This window comes from Engraulis encrasicolus, chromosome 5, assembly GCF_034702125.1.
Source record: "Engraulis encrasicolus isolate BLACKSEA-1 chromosome 5, IST_EnEncr_1.0, whole genome shotgun sequence".
NCBI classification, from domain to species: Eukaryota; Metazoa; Chordata; class Actinopteri; order Clupeiformes; family Engraulidae; genus Engraulis; species Engraulis encrasicolus.
The window spans coordinates 53,631,198-53,648,721 of NC_085861.1; positions in this window are offsets into that span (position 1 = coordinate 53,631,198).

A 17,524-nucleotide genomic window follows, 5' to 3' on the forward strand; every position below is an offset into this window, starting at 1 on the left:
AGATATTAAAAAAATGTGTTTGTATTTGCAATTGCACACAAAATGTAGTCATTATCCTCTTGAATTCTTCATGTTCAGGTGGTACCAAGTCCAGCTTTAGTGTCATCTGTCGTACTAGGGCCAAGGTTAGAGAGGAGGCCTTCAGATCAGCAGGTTGCAGGTTCAAATCTCACCCATACCTCTCCCTACACCTCCATCCATGGCTGAAGTGCCCTTAGGCACATACTTCTAACTCCACATTGCTCCAAAGTATAACCAATACCCTGTAATAACATCTGTAAGTTGCTTTGGAGAAATGTATCAGATATGTTTAAGTGTAAAGTAATGTAATCGTATTGATTTAAACTCACACCTTCACTAATTATGCAGTCTTTAATATCATAGTACCATGTCAAGTCCAGAGCAACACAGACTACTTTCAGGATGAGGACATTGGGATACATTGGTTGTGCAGAACAGTTTTTAAGCTTTTGAAAGACATCTTATCAACATTGCTTTCATGTGCCTCATAATATTCCACTGTGTATACATTTGTTATATACAGTATACTAAAAGAATGTAGGCTACACAAAGCAAAATGTTGTTAGCGCCTATTAATCCTGTCCTACACATCACACAAATGCATGGATTTTAACGATCTTGGTTTACGAAACAGATAATTTACAATTAATGATCAATCACATTTTATAAAACAAATAAAACACAAATAATTTAAAAAAATATTTCCAGATGTAGGCCTACTTAAGACATTAATAATAGCCATGAAACAGTCCGTGGTACTAATCTGGGTTCTCTGATTCTTACTATGTAGGTATTGCACTTGTGTATTGATGCAACAAGTTTGATGCGAAAAGGTCATCGGAACACTATAAAAGGTAGCCGGTAAATACAGAATAGAGAAGTTGCAAACATCTAACACAAACCAAGCACAAACCAGCATTTCACAGAAACAGCAACCATGGATCAACAGAACAGCATTGACTCCGCTCCAAAGTATATCTGCTGTTTTACAAGTACATGTCCAATTCCACACAGTCTCACACACTTAGCATCAATTTTGACGCCATTTGACTAAGCGGCAATATTTCATGCAGAGAGACACTGTGATTTCATTATTGACATTTGACCTCTCCCTAGCCATGTTGCCTCATGCTGTCCTTAGCATCACTGTTATTATGCCATTGGTGTCAAAATGTCCAAATGTTCTCCAAATTAACTCAACAAGTTACCACACAGCATTTGTATATCAGAAAGATAATGCACTTCATGCCGTAGCCGCATTACCACCTTGAACACGCATTGTCTTTCTACTATACAAATGCTGTCATCCATTCCCCTTACATACACTTCCTCAATTAACTATTGGGAAGCAGCATTTAAGGTTTTGCTTGCAGAGAAGCACATTCTCTACAATGCATGCTTTCAGATATACATAGCATTACTCCTGAAGAGCAATAGGAATAGTAGAAGTACTAGTAGAGAAAGGTATTGTTTCTTTTATCTTAATTTTGTGTTATTTTCAGACTGATGTGTATATTTTTAACGGCAATAAAACCCTTCGGTAACACTTTATAATAATGTCTGCTTATAAAGCATTAATAACATGTAGTAAATAATTAAGTAATGATGAACAAAACATTAACAAATGTTTGTAAATGACTAGGAAATGTTAACAAATGTTTGTAAATGACTAGGAAATGTTATGTTAATATTTTATATTTATCAAACATTTACAAATTGCTTGTAAATGAATAAAATACTCTGTTATAAGGTATGTAAAATCTTGAGCATATTATTTGTAGATATTTTATAAAGCATTAATAACACTTCGTGAATTAATGAAAAAAAAACACATGTTAATGTTTTGTTCATCATTGGTTAATTATTTACTAAGTCTTTACTAAGCAGACATTTATATAAATTAGAGATGCACCGGATCCGGTTCCGGATCTGGCAGGATAATAGGGTTTTTCACAGGATCCGGATCCGGCAGGATCTTAAGCAGTGGATCTGGTATCCGGCATGTTACCTAAAATCAGGATCTGGTGCATCTCTAGCCTAGGCTTTTCAGTCAGTCTTTCACAACCCCAATCACTGCATGGAGTGAAAGCCCTTTGGAAGCGGCCAAAAAATAGTTTGAGCCAACGTAATAAAAAGGGCCCACGTGAGCGAGTAGACTATATGTTTCAACCCCTTTGTAGGATCCGGTATCCGGTTCCGGATCCGGCAGGATCTTAAGCAGTGGATCCGGTATCCGGCAGGATCCTAAAAATCAGGATTCGGTGCATCTCTAATATGAAGTGTTACCAACCCTTTTAATCTAACAGTTTTGCTGGTTACATTGCAAATGTCTGAGAGTGCCTATCTTGTCGTGATCTGGAATTGGCTCTGTAGAGAGATATGAGTACTACCACCCAGTACAGGCCCACAAGACCCACGATAACCATGAGGATGTAACCACCAATTTTCTGTTGGGGAGAGAAGTAGGATGATATCAATATGAGTTTGGCGATGTAGAATTGCATATATTCATATTATCATATAATTTTAGTGATATTCTCCTAGATACATACTGTAGCCTACTGAAAAAAGTGAAAAGTAAAGTAGAAGGTCTTACCAAAGATGTGCCATACAACATGTGTGTTTTATCCAATAATTCTCGCTCAGTAGAACTGCTGGTAGCATTGAATGAAAGTGGTTGACACCATTTGTGCTTTTTGTTGTGTGGATTAACACTCCATATTCCATCATAGTCCGTATACATGCAGAGATAGTAGTGGCCATCAAGGAATGTTAACAAAGGCCAAAATAGTGGAACAACCAGATAAGAAAACTTAAGCATCCAGCGGAAAACAGGTGCAAGCCTGTTGCAAGAGAGATTTCTTACTCCTTGCTCTTCGGGATTATTGCTCTGGCCTCCAGCTTGATCTCGGTAACATTTGGCAACCGCTACCAGTGTGAAAAGTGAAAAAACACATGGGCACACTAGAACAGCCAAAATATACAAATAGCTTGTCTCCTTGTTACACGGGCAAATGAATTCCGATTCAAAACATTTTTCAGCAATTGCCAAGCATGCAGTTGCCACGAGATTTACTATCAAAGGCAGTGTGCCCAGCTCTTTAAGAAAGATTTTCAATCCGGACAAAGGATGAATTCTGTCAGAGTTTGCAGACATTCTCTGTCTCTAGTTAAAAAGTTGTCATCCGTCAGGTCTATGGTTCTCAGTGCTGAAAGTACTTGGTTGATCATGTTTATAGTTGCCGAAAAGGAGGTTTTTGTAGCTTGAGCCCACCAATACTTCCTGCCACAGCCATGCTTCCTGCCACACAAAATTTCGTCACTAAGCCAGTTTCGTCAACTTTCTTTCTCTTCTATTTAAAATTGGGGGAAACAACTTTGAAAATTGAGTACTTCTAATTGCTTGATTTAGGTGGATTAAGGACTTAGTTTTGATATTGGCATTGCTGTACCTCTATATCATAAAACTTGTGTGGCTGTACTACACACGACAGCCATATTTTGTGTGTTTGTGCGATTGTTTGAGAGCAACGTATTCTCATGAGATTGCAAAATGATACACCAGGAAAGGCACCATTTCCAGCTGGAATTTTATAGCAACCAAATTTGGCTGCCACCTGTGGAACACTATGGTTTAAATAATTTTAAAAAAAAAAAAATTGAACAAAAATAAAAAAACAACAATGGTAGCACGCGGTCACTTTGTTGAGTTCTCCAAGAAAATACAATTTGCACTCCCCTGATGAAACTGATTCAATATGCACACTGTTGTTGCAACCATATTTGATGCAAAAGTGGTGACCTCTGTCTACATTCATGAATTTACTGAGGCCCTTTTACTGATTCCACAGTGTGAGAATATAATATAAGTGAAACTAGAATGAACATAAAAAAGCAAACAAGATCAATGTCACGTACACCTCAGCCACAGACGGTTCAATAAATACTACAGATGTTTCAGAAGTCATATGCTGTTTTGGTTACCACAGTGCTGTTCCCTGTCTGACAGGATGTTTGCTCTGTGTGCCTGTGCACGTGTCTTGTGACCTCTGCAAACTCAAGCACTTCATCTAACGCTTCATGTGCCAGACACTACTACATGCCTAACTGTCTATAAAGTCACAAGATGTGTTCAGCAAAATCAATCATTTTCAGAAGGGTATTCACTAATGTCTTGTGCACAGCCAATAAGGCCTTTATTGCTGGTATTAGCAATAACAGCCTAGCAGGCCCTTTACATATCATATAAGCCACTTACATGCAGTAGATAGGCATATACTGGATTAGTTAGTGGCTAAAGTGAACACTAAAGGGTTGCCATACTTAGCAACAATATCCCAAATAGACTGTCTGATCTTGGGCCCTTAATACAACTATCTAGACTGGTGTTTCTCAATGGGGGCTCCACAGCCCCCCAGGAGACGTTGGGAAGGCCCGGGGGCCGTCGAGAAGGATACAGCTGAGTGGGGGCGGCTTTTAGTTCCCATTTGGGGGACATTTAGGCAATTTTATTTTTCAATACTAAGGGGAGGCGTTGGCAGGCTTATGAGGAGATCATGGGGGCATTCGTTCAAGAATGGTTGAGAATCACTGATCTAGACTTTCTAAAAATGAATCAACATGAATAAATGTTTCTAGGCTATGGTACTGAGTCATCACTTAAATATCCACTCAAGCGTACATTCTTTCATTACATTACAATACACTAGCTGACGCCTTTATCCAAAGTGACTTACAGTTACATGGCTTGTGCACAAGGACTCTCTTTAACTTTGACTTAGGCTACAGTTATTATAATTACAGGTTATTTTTACAGTCATTGGAGCAGTGGGGTTAGGTGCCTTGCTCAAGAGCACCTCAGGCGTGCAGCTTGTAGGGAAAGGGGTAGGATACAAACCTACAACCCTCTGATCTGCTCATCTCCTTAAACATTAGACAAAAGCTGCCCCTGCAGTTTACACGCATAGAAGGCCTAGTATCAAGCATCAAAGTCACGATAGGAGGCAGGCCTATACAGTACCATTTCTGTAGTCAGACTATTACTAAATGAATATGACAAGCCTTTAGGGCTGTCAAAGTTTTCATAGGTTTCATTTTCTGTAGTTTAATGTGTAGCACTTCCCTTTTTCCGACTGATAGGGGAAGTGACTGATTTGGAGTTCATAGTTTTGGTAAACTATTAATGAAAAAGGAAACATATGCACATACCACACAAACTGATAAACATCTAAAATAAATACATGCTATACCTCCAACAAAGAAAATATCATCACAATAGGTCACACATTGATTTATCCCTTACGAAAATCTACCATGTTTTTTGTGTAGCAACCATGGTATGTCATGGCTACTTTAAGTACTCTGAACCAACTATACTGATATGGCTTATCCATGTTATTTGGATAACCATGAAAACTGTAGTTCCTGACTGGTTTAACTATCGTTTTATTATGAAAACTAACAATGGATCATGGTTATTCATGTTTTTTTGAGCACAGTTTTTATGACGATGGTTAAACAATGGGGATATAATGTATAACCAGTGAGCTATTTCACATTACTGTAAAAGGAGGGGCGTTAAGGTTCTATTCCTCACCTCACTCCTATAAGAGGCATGCCTCAGGATATACCAATGTGCAGTTTTTCATGACAATCAAGATGAGATCCATCCTCATCATAACTCTTATTTGGGGACTCTTCTGCAGAGGTAAGTGTTTTTATTACCATTAAAGTAGGCTATTTTAAAATCTAATTTTGAAATATATGTCTACTACATTGCACCCTATTTATACAGAAATTATAGTTGAAGTTATTACACCATATCATCATACATTATTATACACAGTCATAGTCATGATTTGTTTTTGCTTTCCTTATTTATATTTCCAGGGGCTACTCTCATTTGTAACCAGTGCATTCCTCTCGCCAGAAACAGAAACAGAATGTGGCACAAATTCATGTGGCAGCAAAACTGTGACATACTATGCAAGTAAGTTAAAAGTTGAAAGGAACAGTCCACCGTGTTTCAATAGTAAAGTGTGTTGTTCTCTGTCCTGAGATGAGTTCCTCCCGACCAGCCTTGTCTTCGGACTCGCCCCCAGTAAGCAACGTGCGCGGCCCAAACTCGTTAGCATTAGCTTGGCTCAGCTTTGCCTACTAACAGCATGAGGTGCCTTAAGTTAGAAGTGACCAAATTGTTCCACATGTTCCCTATTTTAACATCCCTGCACGACTAGTAAACCGACCCAAAAGTTGTTGCTCAAAACGAAATGAGGCGATGTCCTACCTATATAAATAAATGGCACTGTAATGACAGGCGTAGTAACACATTCGGAGTACTTCGACTTCGACGCATTGATACCTTCACCCCTAGTCCTCTCGCACGAAGGGAGAGGGGGAGGGAGGAACGGGGCGACTAGGAGTGAATGTGTCGAAGTCGATGTACTCCGAATGTGTTACCACGCCTGTCATTACAGTGCCATTTCTTCTTGAAGATCAGGCTGGTATTGAGGGTCAGGTCAGAGAACAACACACTTCACTATTGAAACACGGTGGACTATTCCTTTAAAAGGTCAAAATAATGCACTGTCAAAACATGCCAAGTAAAGGATAAAACTTTAACTCTAACTGTTTGAGCTAACAGTTAGACATAATGAACATAATACATCCATCAAAATAATACCCTTCTCACCTTGTGTGATTCTGTTTTCTTATGGGTGCTATGAATAGAAAATGAGAAATTGACAGTCATGAATTCTAAGAACTGTTTGCCGTCGGAGCAGTGCATCAATGGGGTAATGAACTTTGGCCTTGTTAGGACAACAATAAGCACCAAATGCTGCAAAACAGACCGCTGCAACTCTCAGAAGACTCCAGGTCAGTATTTTAGATCTTTTCCCCACACTGTTTCTCCCACTCTCTTCCTGACATATTAGCTCGGTTAGCTTTCCAAATGTCTAATTCACTGATTTGTTTGTTTGTTTGTTTGTTTGTTTTAGAGCTAAATACAAATTCCACTGCCACCGGGAAGAAGTGTTTCACCTGTCAGGGAAATGACTGCACACACATGATGTCCTGTGTTGGAAATGAGGACCGCTGCATTAAAACAACAGGTGAGTTTTCCACTTATACTGTAAACATTAAGGGTTGCTCAAAGAGCCATTTTTTTGGATTGTGGGGGGACCTTAAAGTTCTCATAGGAACTCTTAAAGTTCTCTGTAGAGCCAAAACATTCTGAGAAGAAACCCAAGAACCTTTAGAGCTTCCTCCCCAGTGGCAATCGAAGGGTTCCTCAAAGAAACTTTGGGTTCATTCGTAATCTTATCCAAAGAATCTTCAAGAGAGCCTTGGGGTCCTTCCAAGGACCCATTTGTCGCCTATTGGTCCCTTTGAAAAACTTTTAAGTTCCACAGAGAACCTTTAGGAGTTCCTCTTGTGCTAAATTGAAGGTTCTTAGGCAAACTCTTAATTCGTACAGTAGTGTAAGAATATCTCAATCTTGTTGGTCCTTATACGATTATGTTCCTTAAGTTATCATTTGCTGATAACTATTCATTGCAGTGGAGTGGAATGAATGGAAGGTGACCGTTAAAGGATGTGCCTCAAAGAGCATTTGCATTGGAGACTTTTCCACACAGTTGAGCTCTACGGCTGTTGGATGGAACTGCTGTGAGGGGAACCTGTGCAACGGTGCCAGGCATGTGGGAGGAAGTGTCCTACTCCTGTTGGGGTCTGCTGCCCTGCTCTTCCACTGACGGCATCACAGCATCTCCCAACAACTACTGCCCTCCTCTGCCTGCGCATGTGGACTGCCGTTGTCAGGTCCCATTGCAATACTTTACTATGATAAATTCATTTCTGTATATGGCTGGATTGAGTGTTTGTGAAAATGAAGGATTTCTATACATCAAACTTTCTTATAGTAATAGCAGAACATCATGTTCTGTTTTTTTGGCAATCGTTTATAAGTGTAATGCAAAAACAAGTCATTTTACACAATTGTTTAATTTGTTTGTGGTTCATTTAAATGCCAAACATACAAGTAAAATAAAATAGTTTTAGCATGTCACAAAAACATTCACTTCTCAATTTCACTCTGTTTGAACATTTCCATTTAACCTGATTTGAATAACCATTTCCAGCAGACATGCCTTACAACCAGCAAAACGAAAAGGTGTGTTGTATGCCTTCATGGGATTTCAGCATGAAGTAATTGACCTGATGAGCTAGTTTATAAATGTTCATTATTACCTTTGCCTTTGGTCGCGTTGCTTTTTTCTATTTGTTTGTCTGCCAGCAGGATAACTCAAAATGTTATGAAGGGGTTTGGATGAAATCTTGTGGAGTTTTTGGAAATGACAAAAGGTACAAGTGATTACATTTTGGTGGTGATCCGTACGGAAGAGCATTAGGCTCAATAGGAGATATATATTTTGCAAATCTCTGAGAAAGGAACTCAGAATTTTCGAGAAAAAAGTCGAAACTTTCGAGAAATAAAGTCGAAAGTTTTGAGAAATAAAGTCGAAAATGTAAAAGTTGAAACTTTCGAGAAATAAAGTTGAAAGTTTTGAGATATACAGTCGAAAGTTTTGAGATTCAAACTCGAAATTTTCGAGAAATACATCTCAGTGACATTAAGCCCCGCGTTCGGTCAGCAGCTCCAGCAGCAGCAGTGTGGATTGGACGAGAAGACCAGTGAGAGTGGCTGCTGGGAGGGAGGCACTCTTGAACTTAGCGGTTCGACAAAACATGTCATGGCTGCGGCAGGTGAGTCCAGTTTATGCCACATTGTGTGATAGGATAGGCCGTATATGAGGCGAGAGGGAGTGCAGTTCCTAACAGATGTGTTGGGTAGGTACTCTTGCAATTAATGGGCGTGAGGAATATTCTTCCTCACCAAGGGGCAACGTTAATGTAGGTTCAACTGCAGTTATGTAATCGAAATTACAATATTGGGTGTGCAGAGAATGACTTCCTCGCATGGCTTGCACCATTAAATGTAGGTACTCTTGCAATTAATGGGCGTGAGAAATATTCTTCCTCACCAAGAGGCAACGTTAATGTAGGTTCAACTGCAGTTATGCAATCGAAATTACATGGCTACCATTAATGTAAGGGAAGTACAGTAATGTAATTATAATTACATTAATAAGTATAAAATTCTTATACAGTTCCAAATATGTAATGTGTTATTACTATATGTGAGGAATAAGAGTATAAAAAATGATGCATGAAGAGCGTGTTAAACTCTTCGCGCTGGGTATCAATAATGTGTAGGTGTGTACTTATGGAATCAACAATTGTCTAATTAATGATTACATAAAACACGTTTCATGACCATTATTGAGTATTAATCTGAAGGTTTTGTGTGAATTCTTTTCTGGTTGACTTCGTGGAAATTGTTCAATTGCATTGTAAAAGCATCATCCGGTCATAACACTGATACAGCCAATGTGACTTGCAGGGCATAAGAACTTAAATAAAATATACAATATATACACGGGGTATGGGAGGATGTGCTTTGCGTGTGCGTGTTTGTGTACGCTATGCGTGAGAGAGAAGAGCACATACAATCTGCAGTGTTATTTCAGCATTTTGGGTCTGAGGGGGGGCCAGCTTCAAGCAGGTCAACAGTGGTTCTTAATCAGAGCAAGATGGGAACAAGGTTACAGCAAAGGTTCAGCAGACAAAGTCTGAGTGGGCCAAGGTAACAGCATGCACAAATATCACACAAAATCCAATATGATTTCCATCACTGTACAGTAATGTCATTATGTGGTATCACACAGTTGAATTTTACTGTGCATTGTGATGTTCATGGCTTACTTGGAACAGGGTGAAGTACAGGCCCTGAATCCGAGTAAATTACTACAGCCAATATGTATTGTGGAATATGTTTTGGTTACATATTTCCATTAAATTTCAACATCTAATTAGTGTATCATCTTTATGACTGCAGTTAAATGGAAGATGTTTTTTGTAATTAACATTTTTATTTTGCTTTCAATGTACAATTGCAAAAAAGAAAGAAAAACACACAGGTAGCCTTACACAAACACACACCAACACAGAACATTATAGCTCTCCCCAATTATTTATTTACAGACACATGAATACACACAGCATTCCCAAAAGAGTTAAAACCAATGCTGTAATCAAAGTACATTGACAAATCATTTATAGTAAAAGGAAGTTAAAATAAAATAATACACAATGAAAAGGCAGATATGTTAATGTTTATAAGTAAAACATAAGTAAAGGAAAGTTTTGCTTGAGATTTCTTAAGACATTGGACCAACATTGTAGCCAGTTTCACTTGTAGCGTTTCTAGGAGATTCATCACACCTTTACTCAATTGTATCCTTAATATGACAGTACGGTGTCAAATGAAAGTGCTGGGTGTGTTCAAACATGATCAAATCAAGATTCAATTTTAACATGGCTAATGCTATGCACAGAAAGGAAGCTGACCATGATCTTAACATGTCTTAAAAAGTTTAAAGGACTGTATCTTACAAGGTAGAGTAATGTTGGATATATAGTGTTGTTGCATACAAAATAATCCTATTCTTGGCTGAGCGGTTTACCGAGACATTCTGCACTAATGACAAAATGGAATCATGATCGAATCAGTAGGCTAGCATTTTTTAGCTTTGCCCCTGCATCGTGACTGTATCCATTCCATGATGTATGGATACATTTCACATGAGAACACCAACCAGTGGCAGCCTACCAGACACACAATTGCAATCATGATGTCAGTTGCCTTTCCCTGGGGGAACAAAGTGAAAAGTTGCAATGCAATATCATGTTAGGTTTGGTGATATTGGGGAAAGTGATGTTAAGTATAAAATGGAGAAAAAAATCTTACCTGGGACAATGTATATAACTTATCGGTTTCCTTCATTAGATCATGGAGCTCTCTTTCAGTATACGGGTAACTGTTCACGGTTGTATTCGGATTGCACCATTTGCGCGGTGTGTCCAGCAGACCTCCAGTCCACTCTCCATCCCAGTCTGTATACATGCAGGCGTAGTATTGTCCATCATTCATTTTTTGCAAGGGCCACAACAGTGGGATAACTACACAGGAAAGAACAAAAAGGCTCCACTTCTGGTACTCTCCTGGTTTCACATCCCTAAAGCAAAGCAGGGATATCCCGTTTCTAACACCAACTGTTTGGTTTGCAGCTCGGTTTCCTGTTTCTCCATCTCTGCTTTTCTTGTCTTCAGCCTGAGTTGCCTTTGGTTGTACTTGACTATCTTGGCCCTGGTTCTTCTCTGGTCTATTGTTATATATTGCTACTGACCACATTGCAAAAAATGAGAAAAGACATGAGCAGACAAAAAATGTACAAACATACCTATAGTTAAAATTCTTCCTACAGGGGCATTCTATGTCCCACCCTGACAAATAATGCAAAATTGATAAGCCCGTTGCAATGCCAAGATTTACCACCACGGGAAATCCAAACAGGTATTGCATTACATTTCGTAATTTTGAATCCATTACTAAGCTTTCTAGCTGCCACTGACAGAAGAACAGAGAACAAAGCTTGACAATGCTGTTTTGTGCAACAGAAGTGCTTGAATTATAACAACGGGTTATATACAAGTTGGGCTGATGGGCGTGGGCTATGGATATTATATTTTTTCAACAACAAAAAATACTATGCTGTTAGACACAACTGAAACCAAACATGTGGTTAACACCACCACACGTTTTGACACAACTGAAACTAGACTTGACTAGAAACTAGAGCTAGAAACTAGAACTAGAAACATCCGTAGTGCCACCAAGATAAGAAGGTAAACTGACAACAAATTTTCTCAGGAAAAAAAATCAACAAACTAGAGATAAAGGTTCTGTAAGACTCCCTATGCTAGAGACTATAGGGCGTAAAAGTGGATCATTCAAGCGCTTGTGAATCTTTGGAAGCCCATAAAATACTGGGCAACAAGGGTGCTCTTTCTGTAGAAAACACTTCTCTTTCTCTGTAATCCAACCTTTTGTTAGAGCGATATACACCTAAAGTTATGATCCTGTACCTTTACTCTTGTTAATGGTCTACTCTTAAATCTGGTGGGCTATGTATGTTTATTTCTTTTCCAATTATATGGCTTTTGGGATTCCTTTCTTTGTTCCCTTTTTTCATATGCAATTTTTATATTTACATCTTATATGTGCATTGTTTTTGTTTTTGTAAATAGTTTGTGGGTGTGGGCAACCTGAGTGAGACCTTGGGAGAAGGACCAATAGCGATAATTAGGCTCTTCTCTCCGTTCCACTCATCGACTCTGATGAAGATGGTCTAACCATCGAAACGTTAGTCATGTTGTGCACTTGGATAAAAAAAACACAAAGAATTACATCTGTACTGCTCCAGTGTTGTCCTTCAAGTGAATATACCCTGTTCATGATGTTCATCTGAGAGTATAAGTGAAACTAGAATGAGAATGAAGAAGCAGACAAGCCAAATGTCACGTACACCTCAGCCACAGATGCTGCATGAATACAATAGATGTTTCAGAGGTTATATGCGGTTTTGTTTCCCACAGTGCTGTTCCCTGTCTAACAGGATGTATGGCATGTGCCTGCACATGCCCTGTGACCTCTGCGAACTCATAGCTGAAATAGAACTATCTCTGGTAACATTCATTTTAAGCTTCATGTGTTAGAAACTAATGCATGCCTAACTGTCTATAAAGTGACCAGACATGTATTCAGCAAAATCAATTATTTTTCAATTATTCACTACTGTCTTGTGCACAGCCAATAAGACCTTTTATTACTGGTAATCACAATAACAACAAATTACACAGGCATTGTAACTTCCACATTGACAGATATTCCAAAAGGGAAATACCACCTGTTAACGCAAGAGTTACCGCCATGGGAAGGCTTCCTAGATATTGCACAGTCTTTTCTAAATGGAATGACATATGACTAAACCCTCTAGCTACTTACCCACTGTTCAGGAGAACAAGGCTGCTTTCTACAACTGAATTGCTGAATTTTCTGTAATTGAACTGCTTCAATGATAACAAGGGCTAGTGGTAACACTTTATAATAATGGATGCAAAAAAGCATTATAAAGACTTAATAAGTAATTAACTATTGATGAACAAAACATTAACAAATGTTTGTGACTTGGAAATGTTAACAAATGTTTGTAAATGACTAGGAAGTGTTATGTTAATATCTAATATTAATCAAACATTTACAAATTGCTTGTAAATGAATAACATACTCTGTTATAACGGTAGGGACACATACACGCGAATTTGCGAACTTTGCCATTCATTCCTATAAGACAGGCGAAGGCAAGCGATGGCGAGGCGAAGGCAAGCGATGGCAAGCGACAGCAAGCGAACAGGAGCGAAGCGAAGCGAAATTATTAAAGAAAGTTTAATGTTATGCAAATGAGGAGCGAATTCGCCTGCCACGGCCCAATCAAATCAACAACATAACTGTTCCATTCCATTTGATTCGCCGCGACGACCTGATGACGGTTGAATTTCGCCTCTCTTCGCTTCGCCTTGCTTCGCCTCCTATGTGTCCCTACCGTAAGGTATGTAAAATCTTGAATATATTATTTTTAGATATTTTATAAAGCATTAATAAAACTTAATTAATGATAAAAACATTTGTTAATGTTTCCTTCATCATTAATAAATTATTGACTAAGTCTTTTCTAAGCAGACATTATTATAAAGTGTTACCAAGGGCTTTACAGTATATCTTCACTCCCTAATGTCTTCCTCCCTTCTGCTTCCCCTTTTGCTCTGACCATCAATTGAATTCAAGTGTGTAAAAGTCGAAGTACTTACAGTGTTACAAATTTTTTGGTCCATAATTCATTTTATGTATTATTTCGTCATTTGAGTGTTGGAGGGTGAACACAGCGAAGAAGATCATTGGAGTACCACTCCCCTCCCTGCAGGACATTTACACCACTCGCCTCACCCGGAAAGCACTGATGATCATCAAAGACACAAGCCACCCTGCACACAAACTGTTCAGCCTCCTGCCCTCTGGAAAGAGGTACAGGCGCCTCCGTTCCCGTACCACCCGGCTGGCGAGCAGCACAATGCACCAAGCGATCAAGATGCTGAACACTCAACCCACTCTCCCTCCACTGTCAGCCTCTAGCCAGCAAGGCCACTGACAACCCCCCCCCCCACTGTCAGCCTCTAGCCAGCAAGGCCACTGACAACCCCCCCTCCCCATCCCCCACCACCATATCTGCGACTGAACATTCCACCTGCACTACTATACTTGTGACTGAACTTTCAACCTGCACTAACTCAAAACATGCACACACACACACACACACACACACACACACACACACACACACACACACACACACACACACACACACACACACACACACACACACACACACACACACAAGCACACTGCACTTTCTGCACTAAACCCAACATACACACACTGACACACACACACACACACACACACACACACACACACACACACACACACACACACACACACACACACACACACACACACACACAGACACACGAACACACACACAAGACGCACACCGCACCTTCTACCTGCACTAAACACATACACACACACACACACACACACACACACACACACACACACACACACACACACACACACAACACACACACACACACACACACACACACACACACACTGCTGCTGGTGTACTTGACAGACCTTTTTATATTTATTTTCTTCAAAATGCTACTATTACCATGTCAGAACGCTATAAAGGACTTTTTTTAGGAAAAGCACAAAAAACACAACAAATACCTCTTAATGTATGTCCTCTACAAGTCTTCTGTTGTCCAGTCTTGCACTTTAAATGTCTGTATGAGCACTGTCTATGTCCATACTGTCTTAAGTCCATGTATAAGTACTGTCTATGTCTATACTGTCTATGTCCTTACCTTAATTAGTCTATGTCTGTATGGGAAAGCAATAAATGTAATTTCAAATTCTTTGTATGACCAGTGCATGTAAAGAAATTGACAATAAAACCTACTTGACTTGACTTGACTTGACTATAGAAAATACAATCACATCACCCCAAGCAGCCTTTCAGGGCCTGTATACTGTCCTACCCTGTTCCAAGTAAGCCATGAACATCACAATGCACAGTAAAATTCAATCATGACATTACTGTGTAGTGATGGATATCATATTGCATTTTGTGTGATATTTCTGCATGCCGTTACAAGGGCCCAATCAACCTTTGTCTGATGTACCTTTGCTTTAACCTTGTTCCCATCTTGCTTTGATCAAGACCCACTGTTACCACTTAACCAACTGCAACCAACTTTCAACCTAGCCAACATACGTATACACTATCAGTCAAAAGTTTGGGGTCACCCCACATTCCTCCCACAGTCTTTTTTCTGTCAATTTATATTATTCCATTTCAATGTCACTTCTGGTTTAAAATCAGTCCATTGTGTCATTGTTCTCTGAAATGAATGCACCCAACACAAAAGCAATGTGATCACAAAATAGTAACTGTGGAATGAATTTTAAGACAGTATACATTACAATGAATTACATTTAGTGCCTACTTTTATTCAAAGCTATGCACTATAGACCAAAATGAATCCTTAACCTTTAATTAGTCAAAGTGCAGGCAATTTAAGCATTAGTAATAGCCAGTAATAGCGGTTCTACACTGATTTACTCCCGCGAGATGGTGTCCAGAATCTCCCACCACCATCCAGTGAGCTCTATGAACCCCATGCATGCAAAAACAGATGTCTGCTCCTGCTGACCCATGAATATCTAGACGTTGTACATATGATTTGAATTGGGAAAATATAAGATTTCCAACTATGTATGGCACTTACCTGTACACCGAAACGTGGCCTGTGGCCTGTGGCCTGTGAACTGTGAATGGATTGTGAATTCATGATAACAGGTCCCATTACATTAATTCTGAAACTCGTGCAGCTACTTTGACTTGAATTTGTTGCTGTGGTTGCATCACAACAAATGGCACATACCTAACATTGGAAAGGACAGAAACTCAGCTTTCTAATGGTTCCATACATTCCATAATACTGTACACCAAAGAAGTCTAAAGAAAAATAAATTAAAACACATGTAATGAATGTGTCAAACGGATTGGTTCAATTTTACTCTTTTGTCAAGTCTAACCCATAGCAGAGAGCTTCTGTTAGAGCTTTATTGTCACTTTATTGTGTTAAAATGGTATCGACCAAGTCTTAATCAGTTTGATTAGGTTACTGAAAATCAAGGAGAGTAGAGATAGGAGGGCGCATCGACGTCACCAGAGCATAGTACGACTTTGCCGCGAGGGGAGTCACATTTCTTCTACTGTCAGTACTGGAGACATTATAGTAAAATGCATTGCCAGTACAACAATTATCCATCATGGCATTGCACCCACTGACCATGCGCACCAGAGTTACTTTTCCATCCACTCGTGTCCTCAGGCCATGTCCCCCTACTACACTGTGGCCAGTGCATTTTCCATCAAGTGATACTTCTTATCCAATCTAAATTCTTTTCTGAAAACTCTGCATTGTCATAGCAATTTTGTTATGATATAATTGAGTGGTTTTAGCAAAGAGTGATTTTTTTTTGTTGTTGTTTATAAACACAGTGTTGTGAGGAGGGACACGACACTGGCAGCCAACCATGTGAGCAATTTTTTTTACAGACAGCGGTTTCCAACAATCAGAGGTTGAGTTGTGTGCAGCCAGGGGAAACAAAAAATGAGAACCCATGTGTAGGCCCAGTGATGAGACCTTAGTAAGGGGCTACCCAATATGATGGGTAATCAAACCTCTTCTTCACCTTTGACTATTCAGTACTGTACCGTTTGTTTATTATAGAGGCCCATATGTCTTTGTGTCTCATATTTGCATATTTAAAGCAATGCATTTCGATGCATTTTCAAGGCTGCGGTCACCTCCTTCTCCTCCTTCTCCTTCTCCCTCTGCCGGGCCGTGGTGTTAAATGATACACCCATTTTAACTTTTGTTCATGTACTGTATGTCTTCACAGTGTGTTGACACAATCATGTGACAGGTTATGATTTGCCGCATGCTTAGAAGTCTTCCATTTCATTAATTGAATGCTCCTTTCCCGAGACATTGCTTGTCCACCATGCTGTGTACATTCACTCACTCACCGTTCCTTTATGATACTTGGCCCACAGTCAAGTTTCATCTTTTCGCCTCTTTTATCTTAGTGTACTGTTATGTTTTATGACTAGCTGAAATCAAAGCCACTTCCTCTTCGTAGATAAAGTAAGAGCAACTTCTTATAACTTATAACCGTGCATCTGCAAAGTGTTGGATGGTACTTTCGACACCACTTCCTCTTCATAAGCAGTGTGTATGTGTATGATAGACAGTTGGGTTATACAACTTTTATGGTATACTGTAGCTCACAGAGTGGCATAACTAACTCAGAAGTACATTTCACTGTGTTTTGAAGTTCCAGAGCCAC